Source organism: Parus major, chromosome 1A (genome assembly GCF_001522545.3).
Source record: "Parus major isolate Abel chromosome 1A, Parus_major1.1, whole genome shotgun sequence".
Classification (NCBI taxonomy): domain Eukaryota; kingdom Metazoa; phylum Chordata; class Aves; order Passeriformes; family Paridae; genus Parus; species Parus major.
In genome coordinates this window covers 62,951,853-62,970,729 of record NC_031773.1, presented here as the reverse complement: position 1 = coordinate 62,970,729, position 18,877 = coordinate 62,951,853, and the positions used below count along the sequence as shown (strand labels likewise).

Here is an 18,877-nt window from a genome sequence, read left to right as displayed (position 1 = left end):
AGTCTCAAGCTGTGCCACGGGAAATTTAGGTTGGACATTAGGAAGAGGTTCTTCATGGAAGAGTGATAAAATACTGGAATGGTCTGCCTGGGGAGGTGGTGGAGTCACCATCCCTGGATGTGTATAAAAAAAGACTGGATGTGCCATGGTTTGGTTGAGTTGATAGGGTTGGGTTGGACGCGATGATCTTGGAGGTCCCTTCCAACCTGGTCGTTCTGTGACTCTAAGAAGACTCATTAACTGTACAGCCTAGTGATAAGGGCTGCTCACAGGTACTCATATTCCTATCCTCTTCCTTCCTCAACTAAAGAAACGTCTTGAATGGATTTTTTTTTAATCTTGCATGCAATTCTTAGTCCATCTTCACATACAATCGTGTATACATGTTTGTGGCAGGAGAAATAGAATAATTCTGTGGGTGTGTGAGCAGGCTATTCCCTGTGAAAACAGCTATCTGGGGCCCACTTCTAGTGCCTGGGAATATGTAAGTGCTTATCCAGAACTTGGACTGAAAAGACTGATAATGAGATCCTGATGTACCACTGGTTAGGGCAGATATAAGAGTATGGTGCACATACATAACCTTGTTCTAAATCACACTTATTTTAAGTTTAGGTCCTGATCTCAGCGAATACTTGAAACCCTAAGGTACAATAGTAAGGAGGGTTTGACAGTAGCATCTTGTTCACAGGATCTACTTTTAAACTGCTGGCAGAATGTTATTTTTCCCAGCAAAAGTTTCCTTAATCCACAGTTATTTGTACAATTCCCCTTTCAACAGTGGAAACTCAGGTGTGGACCAAAGTTAGCAAAAATAACTCAGAAACGTTGTTAATATTAGCAGACTTTGCTCAGGTTTTTGTGAGTTTCTTGGGATTAAATTACACTTCCTAAACATCAAGTAAAATCTATGCAAAATGAAAAAAAATAAAAAATAAAATGTACCTCCTACACAGGAGGCAATGCAGTTTTGGTCTTTGGCTAACAGAATCAATCACATTAGTAATTGTAAACCCAGCACAAGGGGATGCAAGCCAAGAATGCTACTGCTCTTCATGCATTGTCATGAAATTCTGGCTGTTCTACCAAAATCTCCTGTCAAAGATTCTGCTAAATTACAGTGAAAAAAGGCAAAATTTGGCCCTTACTTCTGGTATAGTATTGATTACTTGCTATCCTTTTATCAGTTTCATTTGCTAGAATAGATACTATTTGAACTTATTTTAAAAAGTATATTTCAACATCACTTGGCCACAAACAGAGGCTAATATATCCAGCCTTCAGACAGCTTATTACCATTCAAATACTCTGGAAATAAATTATATTAAAAGAAAGAAAGAGGGGAAAAAAGAGAAAAAAAAAAGACGTTTCAGCTTCTGACTCATTCTAAATGGAGACTTAGCTCTAAGTAATCAAAATTGCTTTGGTTGTGCATAGCAGCATTAAAAGCCTTGTCCACTAATTGAGTGAAGCGGCTCCAGTGAAGCAGCCTTGCCCCCTCATTATGTGATCTTGCAAGTGCTGTTTGTCATCATTGCTTGCTGGTCTCAATCTAACTGTGCTGCTGGTGCAAATTAATGGTAATTCCTTGTGACAGGCTGTGTCCTTCCAGTGAAACCACAATATGGATCTCGTGCCACCCCTGCCCTGCTCTCCTTTCCTCCCCACACCTACCAAAGTCTGACTTCCCACCTCAGGATATCACCCCTGACTTAGCCCTCCAACTCTTCCCAGCTAACTGGTGTGTCAGGCTGTGTTGTGGCTGGATGTGATGGACTGCAGTCTGTGCTTTTGACTCCAGGACACGTGTCAAACAAAAGGCAGTGTTTCCTGGTGGCTCAGGACATGGGTGTCATCATCCACCACCTTGTGCAGCCAAAGAACTACTGACAGTGTGCTCCAGCAAGCAGGAGAGACCAGTTGGTAACACTTTAAAATCAAAGTTAGCTTATATGGAGTGCTGATGTGTCATTACTGTTGGGGTTTTATTAATTTATTAAATTTCTGCTTCCATCCTCACTTCATGAAAAGGCCTTAAGAAAGGAAGTTATTAGTTGGGCTTAGAAGTCAAGAAATTCATGCCATGGTTTTTCCTCAGGTTTGTCCCTTTGCAACAGATGCTTGTACTCTTTATTAATAATAATCTCTACTTTTCATTTTTTGGTTTTCCTGTCCTTTCAAATTACAAACTGGGCTGTCTGTAGCTTTGTGTGTGTGTGTGTGTTTCTACAAGGGAGCCCTGGTTTCAGCTGGGGCTTCTGTCCCAGATTCTCAGCTGGTATAAGTTGGCAGAATGCCACTGAGGTCATTAAGTGTATGTGAAGGGTCTGTAGGATGTCATTGTTATTTGCATTGCTGGAAAGAAGGAATCTTCAGCCAGTGTGATCTTAGCCCAGATCTTAAAGAATTAACACCCAGTTTTCAGGCATATGGAGTCTTTCCTCACTTCAGTTATTTTCATTTTAAATGAAAATGAACAATTTTTACATGAAAATTGAACACTTTTTTTTTTTTTTTTAAATCTACTTCAAAGCAAAATATTTATACTCTCGTTGGGAGAAAATTATGGGGTTGTTTTGAAATTAGTGCTTTTGAATACATTTTTCACTTAAAAATCAACTCACCAACTTCTCAGTTAAAAAAAAAATTGGGAAGGAAGCTGGAACAGGAGAGAAATTTAGACCAAACCTTGGATTTGTTTTTTTTTTTTTAATCATTCAGAAGAATCCAGAACTGATTGAAATCAAGGTTACAACTCCAGTTTCATCCTAACTATGTTAATCACTTTTCTGAGGTCACTGGATTTTGAACACTGTCACCTGAGCCTGCCCTTTAGAGCTAGAGTGTTTCAGCACCCATTAGGTTTTTACAGCCCTCAAGGCAGTCTGTCCATCTCTGCTGGAAGGATCCTGGGCCAACTGTGTTCTTAACCCAGTTGAGTTGAAGTTGGGTTAGTCATCACTTCTGAACAGGTCACTGACTCTGGAAATTTTTTTTTATTTTTTTATTTTTTTTAAGGCTAAAAGGTCCCCAAGATGAGCTGTTATCCTTGAAATAAAATGTATCCCCATCTACAGCGCTTTTCAGCAGTATCAAGGTTAATGCCATTGTCCTCATTCCACAGAGGAGACACCCAAAGCAAGAGAAGAGACTTGGCAGAGGTCTGTGTACACAATTTTCTGAACATGAGAGAATATTCAAGCTCTCAGACGCTGGCTGTTCCCAAGGGAAAGGCTTGGGAACCTTTCTCACTCAAGGATTATTTGTGTAAATACGGAATTACTTTCCCAAAACAAGGCACAGATGTTCTGTGCGTGTTTTTCTCTCTTATCCCACCAATGGGATGAGAGGGGTGTTGTTCCTTTTACCAATCAGGGTGACCTGGTTAGAGAAGCATATAAGGGTTGAGAAAACCCCAAAATAAAGGCTTTTTTTGGCCTCACGAAAGTGGCTGTGTGTCTGATTATCTGGGGAATCCTTGCAATACTTTGTGTCCTTCAGCGACATCGGTCAGCCAGGAAAGACACATTCCCACCCATGCTCCTGGTTTCATGGTATTTATTAGGAAAGAACAAAAATAAGGTTCTTCTCTTAACTTTAAATCCTAGACTGGTGTTGGACTTCCAGCTCAAGTAGTTCTTCCCCAGTGGATTAGAAGCCTGAAGATGTGATTTCTAACAGTTCCAAGTCAAGTAAATAATCTTCTAAAAGAACCTTTGGGCAAAATGTCACTGTACCTTATTGCTGATTGCAGGATTTGGGGATTTTGAGGTATGCCTGACAACAGCACTTTCAGAATCTGCAGGAACCTAGAATATCTCATATGGCTGCATGGACTATTTCATGCACAAAACTACAGGTAAATATTTTGGGTGCCAACTCCCTGTGGATGTATCATAGGAGCAGGTCAGAACTTCTGACCACAGAGAGGAAAGGTTAGTTGCTTTTTTTGTTCCACACTGTGCCAAATTGACAGGAAAAACACCAAGTTTACTGCTTGAGTGTAAGCTCAGAGATCTCTGTGTTGGGCTGAAATAATTTCTCAGATTTACAACATATATATATATATATATATATATAGCTGGTGATACAGCCAAAATAACTGTAATAGACACTGCAGAATCAATACTAGAGGTTCAGATGAATACTCTCTCAAATGACTGTGGGAAACAAAATAAATCTTAGCTCTGCTGCTTCAGAAAAATAAAATTGTCAAGGTATTTAACTCTCTGCCAAGAGTCTCCATTGAAAGCAGCAGCAGAAGTCCTAACTGATTTCAGTACTGCAGGATCAAGCTCCAGGTGTTTCAGGACACCTGTATGTCCAATGTGAAAAACTTTGGGTTCTTTGAACTGGCAAAAAATATCTTTAATTTAGCTTACATATAATCATTTTTTATTAGAGCTTTAACTTGGTTAAGTATAATCAGGTAGCTATTGTATAATTTAAATGGCCAGTGATTGTTATTTGATAATAACAACTTACATTTATATAGTGCTATATATCCCAAAGGGATCCCAGATGATTTTAAAGACTCAACAATAAAATGCACAACAAAGTAAAACATTAAATACAATTACAGCATTACTAGAAAATATGAGGATATTAAAAATCTGGCGGGTCTGTGGCTTGCTTCTGCTCTCATTTGAATTCATTAGCCAAGCTCACCCAGAGTGAAAATGGATTATTAGTGGTTCTGCCATATCTGATTTCAGACATTTTCTGTACAAGTACTTGCTCTGTACTGGGAGGGTAGTAAAGGGTATAAATACCCTTCTGAAGCTTCATTTGTGCCAGTTGCTTGAGTGGAATGTTATTTTAGGAGTCTGTTGAGGGGCTTGAATTCCTCCCTCTCCTTTGGGTGGTTGTTGTAGAGTGTTACACTCTGAGGATGGTTTCTTGTTAGATGGGAGGAGACAAAACAAATGTCACATGCCTGCAACATCAGAGTGGGAAGTCAGTGTTTTGCACAACCAGTTCTTTTTTTTCATATCAAAGTCTTGACACAGTTTAAAATTCAGCCCTGTTACAGTCATTTTGGGGTCCTCTGTGTTGACACTTCACTGAGGTGAGCAGTGCAGTTTATGCCTCTTGAGCTGCTTTTCCAGGGTTTTGCATGTTTAAGTTTCTCTACCAAAAGCGTTGCCAAGCACTGGAACAGGGTGCCCAGGAAAATGTTGGAGTCACCATCCATTGAGGTACTTACAGGATGTGTAGACATGGCACTTAAAGACAGGATTTAGGAGTGGATTGGCAGTGTTAGACCATTGAGTCAAATCATTAATCTTAAGGGTCTTCCACAGCCTAAATGATTCTATGACTCCAAGTGTCCAGCTTTCTACTTTTGTGCCTTAAATACACATTGTCCGTGCTGAAGAAGGTGAAAACTTGAGGGATGCTCCACTACAGCACCTTAGGGTGCCCTGGAACTGCAGCTGGGAAGTGGGAAAGTTCTGCTGCAGCTGGCACTCCGCAGACAAGAGACATGGAAACAGTCCCTGCCTTTTTGAGGGTGCTATAAAGGACTTCAGAAATATAAAAATGAGATTCACATACTTTTTTGGGAGGGGAATCACTGAAGTGATGGGACTAATTCCATTGCTGACCAAAAAAACAGAGCCAGGAAGGCAAATGCAATTTTTGTAATAGCAAATATAGCAAATATGGGTAATATGGGTCACTTGCTTTGTGTTGTTTCTTTTCTAATGTATAATAAATTATGTCTGAAATAAAATCCTGAAATATTTCCAGAACCTCTGAAATACTCTTGAATTATAAAGTGTTTTCAACTGCTGAGGCAAGTTGTTTGCACCTGAAGATAAAGATTTATTGCTATTAGACATAAATTTGGGACTATGAAAAATGATGTGTAAACTACTTTTTTTCACTGGTTTGCCAGAGTCCTTGTCCACTGAGATGGTTTTCAGTTTCTGAAAATATTAATTTATCCCTGCCTTTTGGCCACAACATATGAAAACAGTCTACTTAAAATAATTTAGTCTTAAAACCATAGTTCTTTCTCAATATATGAGCTTTTCTTTAGTTTCTGTTTTAACACTCATAATGATTGTGTGAAAGTTGTTTGCAGACACTGTCTTGTTTTTCAGATTTGTAATGAAGCATGAGGCATTTTTACATTTTGTGGCAAAAGTTTTGCATGGGTCTTTCTGTAAAGATTTCACAATGTCTTTAAGTCGTTTTATTTTTGGGAGATGGAAGAAAGGGAAATAGTGACTTAGAGACAAGTTTTCTGCTCCATTTCCTCTATGCAGCAGATGATAAAACTCAAGTACAAATGGTGCTACACTCAAGAAACTGAGCTCTAATTTTTGATCCTACATGCACTGGTAGCCTATTTACTAATCTGTAATCAGCAATAAATTTGTTGTAATATAGGTAAGAGCCTGATCTCTGAGAAACATTGAGCAAACACCCTCAAATAAAGGTGGACCTTCTGAAACTCCCTGTCACAGTGTTTTGGATCATACCTTTCCTGACACCACTACACCCAAGCACTGGGAATCAAAACTACATGTAACTCATAGGGAAGTGCTATGAAAATGTTTCTTTCTGAAACTGTATTTAAAATCAGGATTAATAATGATGATGATAATAATAATAATAGCACTCGTTATCATTAAACCTTGGAAGAGGATCCAAATATTTTCACTCAACAGCAGTGTACAAACTAATGGAAGAACACCAAGCTGGACAGCGTCTTGTGTGTCCTGCTCTGTTCAGCACAAGCCTGATACAAATGCTTATATATGAAAGACAAATTGACCTTCCATATGGGAAGTTGTAGCTTTTCACTTACAGCTTCCCAGCTTTGTAGCAAAACTCCCTCCTGTTCTGGTTAAAGTTGTCGTACATTTTGAAAAGTCTGGATAGATCCTACTAGACTAGAATCCAGCCAAGGACATAATCTTCTCTGGAAGGAAATTAGTATTCTTCCTTAAAGAGACTTGAATTTTTATTTTTTTTTTTTTAATATTTTAAGACATTGCTCAAAAGAAAAAAAAGTTTAAACATCTCTCTTTTTTTTAATGGTCTCATTATTAGCTGGAATATAGGGACTGAAATAGTAATTACTAATCAAAGTCTACCTGTGGGAGCAGAAAGTAGGTGGAAACTTGTTTCTCTTATTTAAAGATAAATCTCTACAATTGTAGATTAAATAGATTTCCCCAGGTTACCAGGAGTACCCTTCTCTGTGCCTGTAGGCCATCTACAAAAAGTGAAAAAATGTGTGTACATGTTGGTGACAGAGATGTCACAAAAATGGGACTGGCATTGTTCCAGGCATGGTTACACATTGGTGCATTTTGTGGACTCAGCACGGAAATGAAGGACAGACTGGACAAAACAACTTCTTTATTTGTAATAAAACTGATTATGTTCAAGTAATTTGAAATCCCAGTGGTAAGGACTTAGGTACAATATCATCACTGCAGTGCTTTTAGAGGGAAATAAGAAATAAATAAAAGAAAGATTAACTTGAGTTGGCACTTTAATTTTTATTAAGGTTTGTGGTTTTAGAACAGAGACAGAGAGTGACATGACATAAGGAATGGCAGTGCATTAGTGAAAGTAGGTGTCTGAAAGAAACTAGTCTGTGTTTGTGGGAGCATGAAACTGTTGAAAAGAAACTGCTACTTTCACACTGTCACATAAAAACTCCCGATGAGCCTGGCAATGAAGCGTAGAGGAACTCTCCCTTGTTTGTCCGAGAAAAATAGTGCATGCAAGAAAAAATAGTATAAATGGCTCTGGGTTTAGTTTCTGTAGTGTTTGATGCCAGTCTTTAGGACTCAAAAGAGAGAGGATCTAAATGAGAGCATGAAAGACAGTCCCAGGATTTTGTTGCAAAATCTTCTTTCAAAATAATTTTAGAAAATAATTTTAAAATGTTGAAGAAGTCTGTTAGAACTAATCTCAGGAGTGGGAATAACTGTGAGTTATTATTACTGTAAATTCTATAAAGCATCTTCTTTGTATGTTTATAGCATGCAGAAAATATAAGTAATAGCTGATTAGTAGTCTAGAGTCAGAGCTCTCTGTTTTCTCCCCATATAGGATAAATCTCCTACTGATGGATCAAACATTTAATCAATCTAGTAACATGGCCTTCAGCACTATAGTATCTGAGTGCCTCCCAGTGTTGGAACGCTCAATAATGCTTGGTTTTCCTCCAGTTACTCCGTACTCCTTAATTTGATTTTGTTCCTGGTTACACTGATGTAAATCTAAAACTACTTCACTGATTTTGATAGAGGAAGCCACCATTTATGAGCCTGAAGAGTAAAATCTGTCCCCCCCCTTGCAGTTCCTCAGCTATTCTTAAGTTGTACTATTAATAATATTTATTTGACTTATTAATCTGCTGCCTCATTTATTTTCCCTGTTCCTGCTGCATCTTTTTTTCTTCTGCCACTTTGGGTATGATCCAAAGTCCACTGAAATGGCTGTCAGTGTAACTATTGATTTCAGCTGACTGGGGTTCAGTTTCCCACTTGTCCCTCCCTCCTTTTTTCCCCCCTCTGCAGCTCCTGAAGGGTTCTGTGTGAGTTTGTGGTCTGATTACTTAAAGTTACATGTATTCCTGCAGTTTTATGAATAAGCACCTTGCTCTACTGGAATCCTAATTCCCATATTTTCCACAATATCCATTGCTTCCCTCAGCTTAGTTTTCCTTTAATTGGAGCTCCCTTTCCTCCTCGTGCCACAGGTCTTGGTCTCAGGGTCAGCATCTCATATTTTTGGGGGAGCTTTGCTATGAGCCTCATCTGAGTTCTATAGAAAACTCAGTGGAGAGACCTCACTTCCCTAAGACTTTTGTTCAGGACAGTTGTAGCGAATATTAGAAGGATTTTGAATGAGATAGTTGTGATTCTTCTTTTGGCATTTTTTTTTCCTTTTCTTTCCCCTTGCTGCCATCAGCACTTGGAAGGAGAAGAAAATAATAAAAAAAAAGAATTTGAGAATTTAAGCTGAGAGACTTGGCAGGTAAGAGGTATGTTTTCTTCCTTGCCAGGGAGGCATTTCTGGAAGTACTGATGTGAACTGGCAGCACTTTGGCATCACTCTGGAAGACAAGGCTGGTCCAGGGCCTGCACAGTCCAGTTGAATTCCTTGATCCTTCAAGGAATTTGTATCACTGGGGTGGAAAAAAGCTTCACTTTGCTGGTTCCTCACCTGCAGCAGGGACAGAAAGGCTTCCCTTCGGCAGGAGGGTGACTTGAGGAGAAGTGCAGCACAGACTGGGGAGTAACGAGCTGGTGTAAAAGGTGGCAGAGCACGTGAGCTGCTTGGACAAAGTTGCCTGGTTTGAGGGTAACAGCTGTGCTGTGTGGACAGCTGGGCTGGTGTTTGCATTATTTCTAGAAATGTTTTGCTAAGGGACTTGTGTGCTATCTGTAACTTCACTGCGTTATCTTCTTTGAAGCCTCGATTGATTACTTTACTCTCATTTCCTGCTCTTCATGGTTTTAAATGGGGTGAAGGTGAAAAACAGTATAAGCAAGATACAACACTTGCTTTCATATAAAAAAACCATGCTGAAAGTACAATAACAACATTGGAAAGCCAAGCACTACTCATTGGACAACTGCAGCTTGCAAAGACAGCTCCTAAGGGCTTACTTGAGGCACATCTCGGGACAAAAGGCTTTTCATGGGAACAAAAGCCACATCCAGCCTGCCAGATTTCAAACCTTCCTCTGAAGCTCAAAGCACCAAAGTGTTTTTCAGAGGAGGAGCTTGAAGAATTTTCAGTGTAATATTCCGTACCCTTGTTCTTGGGAGAAGCTGTCCCATTTCCAAAGCGCACAGCCTGAGGCAGTCATGCATCGAAGATAAATCAGCAGAAATGGCAAAATACTGGCGGGGTTTGAACAACTGCAGGTAGTTGTTTAATCACTTGTGTCAAGTAATCTTAATAACAGGTATGGCTACTGATCCAGTCAATTACATAAATTGTCCTGCTGCCTTTCCTGGGCTCTTACAGGGGCAGAGCTATTGATACCTAAGATGTGACTGTGTGCAACTGCAGTACCATGACTGTCTTAATAAAATAGCTTACCCAAACAAGGAGGGACTGATTTGTTTCTGCTTCCCTGCCTTTTCTCTGTGGCACACTGTATTCTGAATCTTGGATTTTCTTCCCCCTCCTCTGAATCTGTGAGAATACATTTAAATTTTAATATTCCGAGGCCCCAAAGACGTAAATACCACTAAAGATAAGTGTTGCCCTGTTTGAAATTCCCTGCTGGGTCCACCTGTCATGCTTTGTCTGATGTTGGGATAATAAGCTCTGTGGGACAGTAAATGCCTTACTCATCCACACAGCCCATTACGCTGCTTTTTGGAGGAGGCTTCGAGCAACATGTCATGGGAAAAATACCAAACTCCTGTGACTGAGTTTGCAGGCACAAGCCTGGCTCAAACTCACAGATCAAAATAAGTTTGTGGCTGATAAGAGAATAATTTTATAATCTGAAATAATCTAGTCCCTAGCATTAATGAAAAGACTCACCATTATTATATATATAGATGTAGCTGCAAATTTTTTTTGCCTGAGAATAAAGTATTTGTGCTTTCAGTGTATGTTACTAATTGACCTCTGACAAGCTGGACATATGTAGCTTGGAAGAATTAATCTTCTAGGTTTGGATATTGGGGTTAGTTAGTTTGGTTTTTTTTTTTTTTATTTTCCAGTTCTTTCTTGGCTTTTTGCAACTTTCAAACCCACAGATTGGCATCTGTGTTTTTGCTGTGAATTTACATCATCTCCAAGCACACCAGTGTAATGCATCAGGCTGTCTCCCAATCCATACTGGGTCATGTGTTTACTATTAAAGCTCAGTTTCTGTGCTTTTTCATAACAGTTTAGTTGTCTGCAGGAGCTGGTAGTTAAAGCATGGCAGGCTGCAGATAATTCTTTAGGCTCAGCCTCTGTTTCCACTGCCTTTGATCACGATACGTTCGACTTTCAAATATTATTTATAATTTTATTTTTTTTTTCACATGCTGCTTTTGATTTTTGTAGATGTGCCTTTTCACACAATAGGAATAGTGAGTGATTTCTTATTATAGTTCCTTAGCATGTAAACATTATGTTATTCTAATCTCTGATCAAATTTGAACTATAAGTGCAGGTAAGAATAGAAACTGGATCCCACTACAAAGATGTTGCAGTTAGAGTGGTAACAAATGACATGGAAAAGGTGGAGAAGACAACTGTCAAATACAGCATGTTCATGTATATACAGATATACTTAAAGAGAGAGATACCCTTGTTTATTCCTGCAGTTTAATTTAATATCATATTAAAAAAAATACAATAGAAAGATCAATGTATAAAAAAATTTAAACCATGTGGCAGAACTTGTCTTCCTGATAAAAAGGAAAAGCAGCCAGAGATTGAAAGAGTGGGAATGCTGGTATTTTTTTATGCTTGTCTTAAAGTGATTAAAAATAAATTATTCAACCTTTTCCCAAATAAAGTAGGATTTTTTATGACTTCTCCCTCTATATGATTTTGATGAGAAAGAGTAGAGTATCAGTAGAGTAGAAACCTCCTCCACACAAATGTGGTAAAGCATCTTAGATATCTGTGGTCTGCAACTTGTACAGCCAGTACAGGCTGGAGAGAGTAGCTCTATGAAATAAGGAAAGGAAGTTTGTCTGAGGTTGTATTCCTGCCTGAGATTTTACTTCCAGTTGGTAAATAATACAAATTTTCTTGGGCAAATTTTCATTATAATCCAATTTGCAGATACAGTTTTGGTCAACCTGAGAATTTAAGTCTGTTTGTATGGTGACAATGGGAAGTGGGTTGGGAGGAATTGCTGTTACTGTATTACTTCCCCTCCAAAAAGGTCTCAAAATGAAACCAGCTGCTAAATTGGTAATCTACAAGCTCACAATATTTGCATGCATTTCTGAGTATGGGTGTGAGAGGGAGGAAGCTCCCGTTCTTGCACATCATTTGTTTTCTGTGTCATCCTGAACTCTGAGATCTGAATCTCTTACTTGCGTTGATGCCTTTAGTTTTGGGGGGTTTTGTGCTAGTTTTTTGTAAAAATCCAAGACTGAGGCTTGTTTGCAAGAATGGCTTTTGAGTGGGTACCTCTGACTGATCGTTAGAGGTCTTAAGAGTATCATATTTATGCTGAAGGAGCAGGTCCAAATCATAATGTGATATTTTATTGGAGTGCTCAAATGTGAGTTTGTTTAGTGTTACGTCAACTGCAAGCACTTTTGTCAAGAAGGAATTAGGATGTTTTAACAACACTGAAGAGATTTAGGATAAGGTTCTTCTTTGTGCCTTCATTTTGTACCCAGACATTGCTCAGGTCATCAGTGGATGAGAATCAGTGGATGAATACTCCCAGACAACACAGGTTAAAATCATGCACATTGTCCATATATCCATGAATATGGGATGAAACAAGGAAATGATAACTGGAGAAGCTGAGGGCACCAGAATCTCATGTGAAATGTTCTTTCTGGCTGTTTTGACAAACAAACTATAGGTTTGTTTCTCCCTTTATGAAAAAAATTCAATGCAACCAAGACTAGATTCTTTAATGTAATCTTCATGGGTTTGGGTATCATGAGGTAGGGTGGGTGACCATCCTCTTGCCTAAAAATCACAAGCAATGAAAATCAAGTATCTCCAAGAAACAGCCAACAGATCAGAAGTTACCTCTTCCTAAAAGCAGTGAGAAAAGGCAGCTGAGATTGGGAATGAGAAGTGGCCCTGGAGTCTTGGAGAAATGCTGCAAACCTAGAAATGCCTTGGCTCAATCTGCCTGGGCTCTGAAGTTATAACCCAGTGTTTTCTCCGCTTGTTTCTGCCTTCTTCTGTAAACAAATTCTCTATGTACATATTTGGATTCTTTTTACCTCTTTAGTTTAGATCAGAATGCTCCTGGTCACTTTTCTGGTAATGTTTTTTCTTGCTTTTTAGAAATACTTTCCAAACAAAAAATGTCTGCAATTAAAAAGGCAAGTTGCCCCTGACAATATGTGATTCCTCTGCCATTCTCCTATGAACAAGTTTGGGCTTTATGTATATGTGTGCCCTGCACATGGTACACTTTTTTTTCAGGTACATAATTTTCTTTCTTTCTTTAGATAGTGGGAGTAAGTGAATCAGCAGTTAAAAACTCAAATATTTAATTTGTGCTTGCCTATGACAAGTTCCATTGCTGCTCCCAGTCTTGGTCTGCAGGATCTGACTGTCCCTGGGGTCTCTGGACCAGCTGAAGGGCAGGGTTTCTGGAAATCTTAGCTTTTCTTTGGCTTTGAGACTGTGTGTGGGTGTTCACTTCTTGTTCACTTTTTCTGAAATGGGAAATGCTCTTTATTTAAGAAAATAAAGTAGTTGAGCTTATTTGTCTGCTCTGCTTTCTATGCTTGTTCAATAATGCCACTTCCCTCTGGGAGGTGTTGGTCCAGCCTACCAGGAGATGGTATGCAATGCATCTGGACTGTTTTTCTGTGGTGATGAGTTAAGTCTTCTTCTGAAGGTGTTGTAGACACCTCAGAACCTGTGAACATCAGCTAGTGAACATTTTACATGATTTTCTTTAGGCATCTTTTAAAAGCTAGTTCTTATTCCAGCAAATGTCAGTTCTGTGGAGCTGTTGAGCTCTAAAATTCAGGCTTGATGCAGTGGACAAATCCTGCTGTCTTTTCTTGGCCAATATAATGACATAACTTTGAGAAGTTTTTGCCCCCGTTTCTGCTTCTTGTCAGACATTTGTTCAACTAAGGAAAGAGACCGCTTCATTTAGCAATTTTAATTCTGAAGTATAACTAGCATTTTGGATGTTTGCTCATGTGAAAAAATAATGGTTTTAAATTTTTAGAATTTTGATCCCTTTAAAGACAAAGATGTTAAACAGAGAAATGGAGCCATATGAATAAACTACAACAGTAAACATATCTAAAAATTGAGTGAATTAATAAAGCACATTAACTTGCTTATTGTAAGGATGTGAGAAGGTAGATGTGCCTGTTTTTCATGTCTTGGTGGTGATGGAGAAACCAAACCAAGCTGTTCAACCATACAGGACAGATACGTGCCAGGGCTTGTTTAGTGTATGTGTTTGCTCCATGGCTTCTCCAGGATGAGAACCTCAGGTTTTAGTGTCTGTGCTTTGTGGATCCAAAATGCATTTTGCCTGTGGCTTCCTCAGAGAGGAAGTAAGATCTATCAGAATTATCTGGGTGATTTGTGCTGGTTATCTGCCACATAAACTCACCACAGAGCAGCTCAGAATTGTTTTACAGGTTGCTGATACGGCACAGGGAACACCCAATGCTGAGCACGAGAGAGAATGGAGAAGTGATGAGTAAGAGTGAAGAAAATAATTTCACATTGGCAGACTTGAAATCAAGTGAAATATTAGTAAAAAGAATTTCAGGTTTGGTGGTTGCTGCTGCTGCTGTCGTAAGCACAATTAGAGCTTTCCAGTTTGACCCATTGCCCTGAAATGCTGCTGCCAGATATCACAAGGAAGGCTGGGTGTTTCTGACATATCCAAATGCACAGCAGAGCTCTGGCTCTCCAGAACCTGGACCAGCCCCCAGTGTTAGGAACAGGAGTCAAATGGCCATCCCTTCTCCTGTGCTAACACACACCCCACCATTAACAGTCTGAAGGCAATTTTAATAAAATACATAACCCTGCTGAGCTAGTCTCAGAAGATAAGCAAGTGTTGTAGAAAAGAAGCTTTTGTTTAAAAGTAATTATTTAAACTATGCATTACAGGTAATTTTCCTTTACCAGTAAACCAAATGCTATCAGAATTTCAATAATAGCTTTGTGTTACTTATCTAGATAACATGATATTGTCATTTCCAGGAGCTTGAAAAGCTGTTTTATTTTCATTTGTGTCAAATACAAGGGTAAATGAGGCCTGAATATATATTAAAAAAACCGCAACAACATGGGTTTTCTATAATTTTCTGAGAGCAGCATTTTGTTTTCCAACCTCTTATAGTAAAATAACAATCTAATGATATTTTCCTAAAATGTGGACTTAAAACAGTAGGGTGCAGAGCATCTTCTTATTTTCTGTTTTGAGTAAACATGCTGCATTTCAGAATTGACAGCAAATACAATTCTTTTGAAAGAATTTGTCAATAAAACCGTAACACTGTGGCAACTTTAAAATGTGTGTACAGACATAGCTCAACACTAAATGCTTCAACCCATATATACCTTAGGAAAAAGAGTGGGATCATTTTTTACCCAAGAGATTTTTAATTTTCAAAAATTACATTAAAAACTCAGCCTCTGCATTTCCTTTCTCTCAGCATTATTTCTACAGTGTAAACCTCTCTAATGATCACAAGTTTATTACGAGGAAGATGAAACAACTAAGGGAGGAAAATGAGTTGTTTTTTTTTTTATTCTTGAAGTAGAAATATCTCTGTTTGAGGTCCTTAACTGAAAGGATGGGCATTTTGTTTCAATGAAAATTTTTATTATTATTCTTTATGTGTATTTTTATGGTTTTTTTGTTTCACTATGGACAAGGGAAGGGCTGCTGCTTTGAGAGCTCAACAGCTGAGCCCATTGGGGTTGTCACCTGTGAGTCTTGGCAGCAGCCTCAGTTTCTGGCCAAGAGCCCCACAGCATGTTTTGGCTGCAAGGAAGTAATGCAGGAAAGATACCCAAGTGCATTAAGGCAAATTTTCAACCCAAATTTAGGCCTAGATGCCACCTAATCCATAACCTAGAGGGTATTTACTGGATGTCTCTCGGCCTTTAGAAACACCTAGCCAATGGAAAGTGGAGGCCTCAGGATTAGGTGGATTTTTAGATCATCTACATCTGGCCATGGTCTGCACCAGAATTTCCAATTATCCAAAATGGAGAAAATAGCATTTTCCTACTTCAGAGAAGATTTGCGAGGATCATTGTGTTTGAAAGTGTGGGAGTAGGATATATCTGTAACCTACATAGGTAATAGATCAACTTAAATACTTTTAATAGAAGTGGGCACAATAATTCATTGCTCTGTTGCAGGAATATTGTGACACTTAGTGTTTGTGATCTATGTGAAAGAGGTTGAGATCTTTTGATTAAAAAGTGATACTGCTCTAACTGTGAGAATTATGAACACGCCTGTTCGCACACTGAATTTACATTCTTGACCTACCCAGGCTGGAGTTTTAATCTCAGAGTAAAACTTGTTGTCCTCCCTCCAGAAAGTTTTGCCTGTGCTCGGCTTCCTCCCATTTCTGCTGGTTTTGGGGGGAGATGGTGATGGGGCAAAGAGGAGAGGCAGCTGATGGCAGGCAGGGGTTTTGCCACCAAATAGTCCAGCTGACAGCAAGGTACTGCCATGACTTGGAGCTGGCAGGCAGGAACCAAAATGCCACCCTTTGGCTGCGGAAAGAGCTAAAGATTTGTCTCCAGCAAGTGACAGGCGCCCATTTTCTAATTTTAGCAGGAAGGCTGGCAGGGATCTTACCTAGACAGACAAGCGTTGTCTCTGCCCAGGCCGATCTGCTGCCGTGGGTCCTGTTCCAAACTGCTCAGCTGGGAACCTCCCGGCTTTCAGGGGCTGCTGTGCTGGTGGGAGGGAGAGGGGAAACCCCTACCCTTGTCTCCAGAGGCTTTTCATACTTCTAAGCCTGCTTTGAGACAGCACAACTCGTCCCTTCTGCCAGCTGTCGGAGAAGAAACGTTGGTAGGAATGTTCGTACCAACACAGGGGTTGGGGTGGGAGGCCTGTTGGAGGTGCCTGTGGCACTACCAGGAGTCACACACCCATGAGAAGCTCCTGCTGGCCCTCCAGCCTGGTGCCTCGGGTGTGGCTCCAGTACAGAAGCAGAGGAGGAAGAAGTGGTTACGGGAGTTCACCAAAGGCCAAAGAGAGTGAGTCTTCCCCACCGTGAAGTGACTGAGGAATTTGTGATCATTATGCGGGAGTTTCTGCCAAATTGCTCTGATTTTGGCTTTTGACTTTGGAAGTAAGTGTCTAGGGAAAGGCAGGAAGGAGTCTGAAGTAATTTCATGTTGCCTCCTTTCCTTGATTTACAAGTCACCTTCACAGCTTTGGGGCTGTGCTCTGCCATGCATCCATCTCTCTGCCTGTTGCAGAGGGCTGTGAGATTCACTCTAAGAAACAGTGAAGCGTTTTCTGCTGGTTTAGCTCACTCAGTTGGTTCATTGGCAACTCAGACAAAAGCCAACAAGGCACTGGCTTTGAGTCTTAGACAGCAAATGTGATCTGTCACATTTTGGAAATATCTGTAAGGACACTACAGCCAATAGTGCAGCTGTGCTTTTCCAATAGCCCATATTCAGATGGAATATGAAATTGAAAAGAGCCTATTGGCATATATTATTACCATATTATTAACACTGGATTTTATTAATGTGTTTTTCGTTTGTGTAATAATGACATGGGCAGTATTCAGCTATTCTGGGCTCTACATAAATAATTATTGGGAGTGTTCTTTTGTCAGATAGGTTTGGAAGTGGACACTGCAGAATTGATGTTTATCCCATCTTTCAAAGATCATTTTTACCATCTCCACTAAAAGCTATACTTGCTATAAGCACATCTTGCTTGATGGAGGATAAGTTCTGCCATTTTGAAAGGGGTAGTTTTTATTTATAATTGTGAATGTGTTTAGCCACATGAGGCTGTCAATCAGTGAGACGAAAGCCCAGTAGGATTATTTCTGTAAGTGGCCAATTTCCCCCACCCTTTCGCTCCAAATCAAGGACAGATGAAAGGTCATGATTAAAACAGTGATTTTTTCCTAAATTGTAAGTAACAGTTTGCAACTGTTTTTTTACCAAGATGTCAAAACTGTATTTTATCTTGGGAAAAGGGGGAAGGAAGAAAATTATAAGTTCTTGAAAATGTTGGCAATTTTCCAAATGGTTGTGTTGAAATTTATTTTAATTATTGTACTTGTGTCAGTTCCTAGCAAGGATAAAAGGGGGGAAATTATTCAGTACAGTATTATGCAGCTATGGATTAAACAATTAATGGTGAACCTCTGTATCCTATTAGTATATTTGAGTTCATTATTTCAACAAATTGTTTTATGAGCCAGTGACTAGTGGATTTAACCATTTATTTTATAGTCAAAACAGAAGAATAATTGGCTAGTTGGAGGGTCTTTATGTGTATGAATCCATCCAAGGAATTAACCTGAGACCATCAAATAATGCGGAATTTCATCAGGGAGTTATTTTGTCCCAAGAGTCTGGTTTTCTTATGTGCAGTCAAGGAACTTGCAGTCTGGGAGGGTTTTGGCAGCTGTCTGGTGATCATTGCAGCAGCCACAATCATTAAAATTGTGGAGAGCTTTGGTGTAATCAGTAATTCCCTGGAAAGTCCCTCAGCTGGCATTGTATGTGGTGCTCTTCTCTTGGATATGTGCTATCCACTCATGAGTCAGAAATAACTCGTCACTGGTCACAGCATTTAGATAATCACTGAAGTAAATACTTCTTTGGGCTCAACTTTGTGTGGAAGATCTATTAACAATGGCCAGCTAAAAAGACAGTCTCAAGAAGTACACCAGGGCAAATCATCTAAACATGTTGTTGTCACTGTTCTTTTCTCTTTGCAGTTTGCCTTAGAAATGTGCCAGGTCCCTCATGATACCCTCATGGATTTTGGGCCAGTTGTATGTTCATAAATATTACTTATGTTAACTATTTTCTTCTCAAATTAGGCATGAAACCAAGATGCTGTCTTTCTGTGTTGTTAGGTAGCACATTCATCTTGATAAAGAAGGTTAAGTGGGTAATATTCTAATCTCAGTAGCTTCTGGTTTTCCATTTCATGCTTTTTCTGTGATGGTAGGATTCCATTTTTTGCATAAAAGAGCCC

General features: G+C 39.3%; 1 protein-coding gene across 3 annotated transcripts in view; it reads left to right on the top strand.

The window, feature by feature from the left end:
- Window positions 1-18,877, top strand: part of SOX5 (SRY-box transcription factor 5) — a 618,882-nt gene that overhangs the window by 171,029 nt on the left and 428,976 nt on the right. The window lies entirely within an intron of this gene.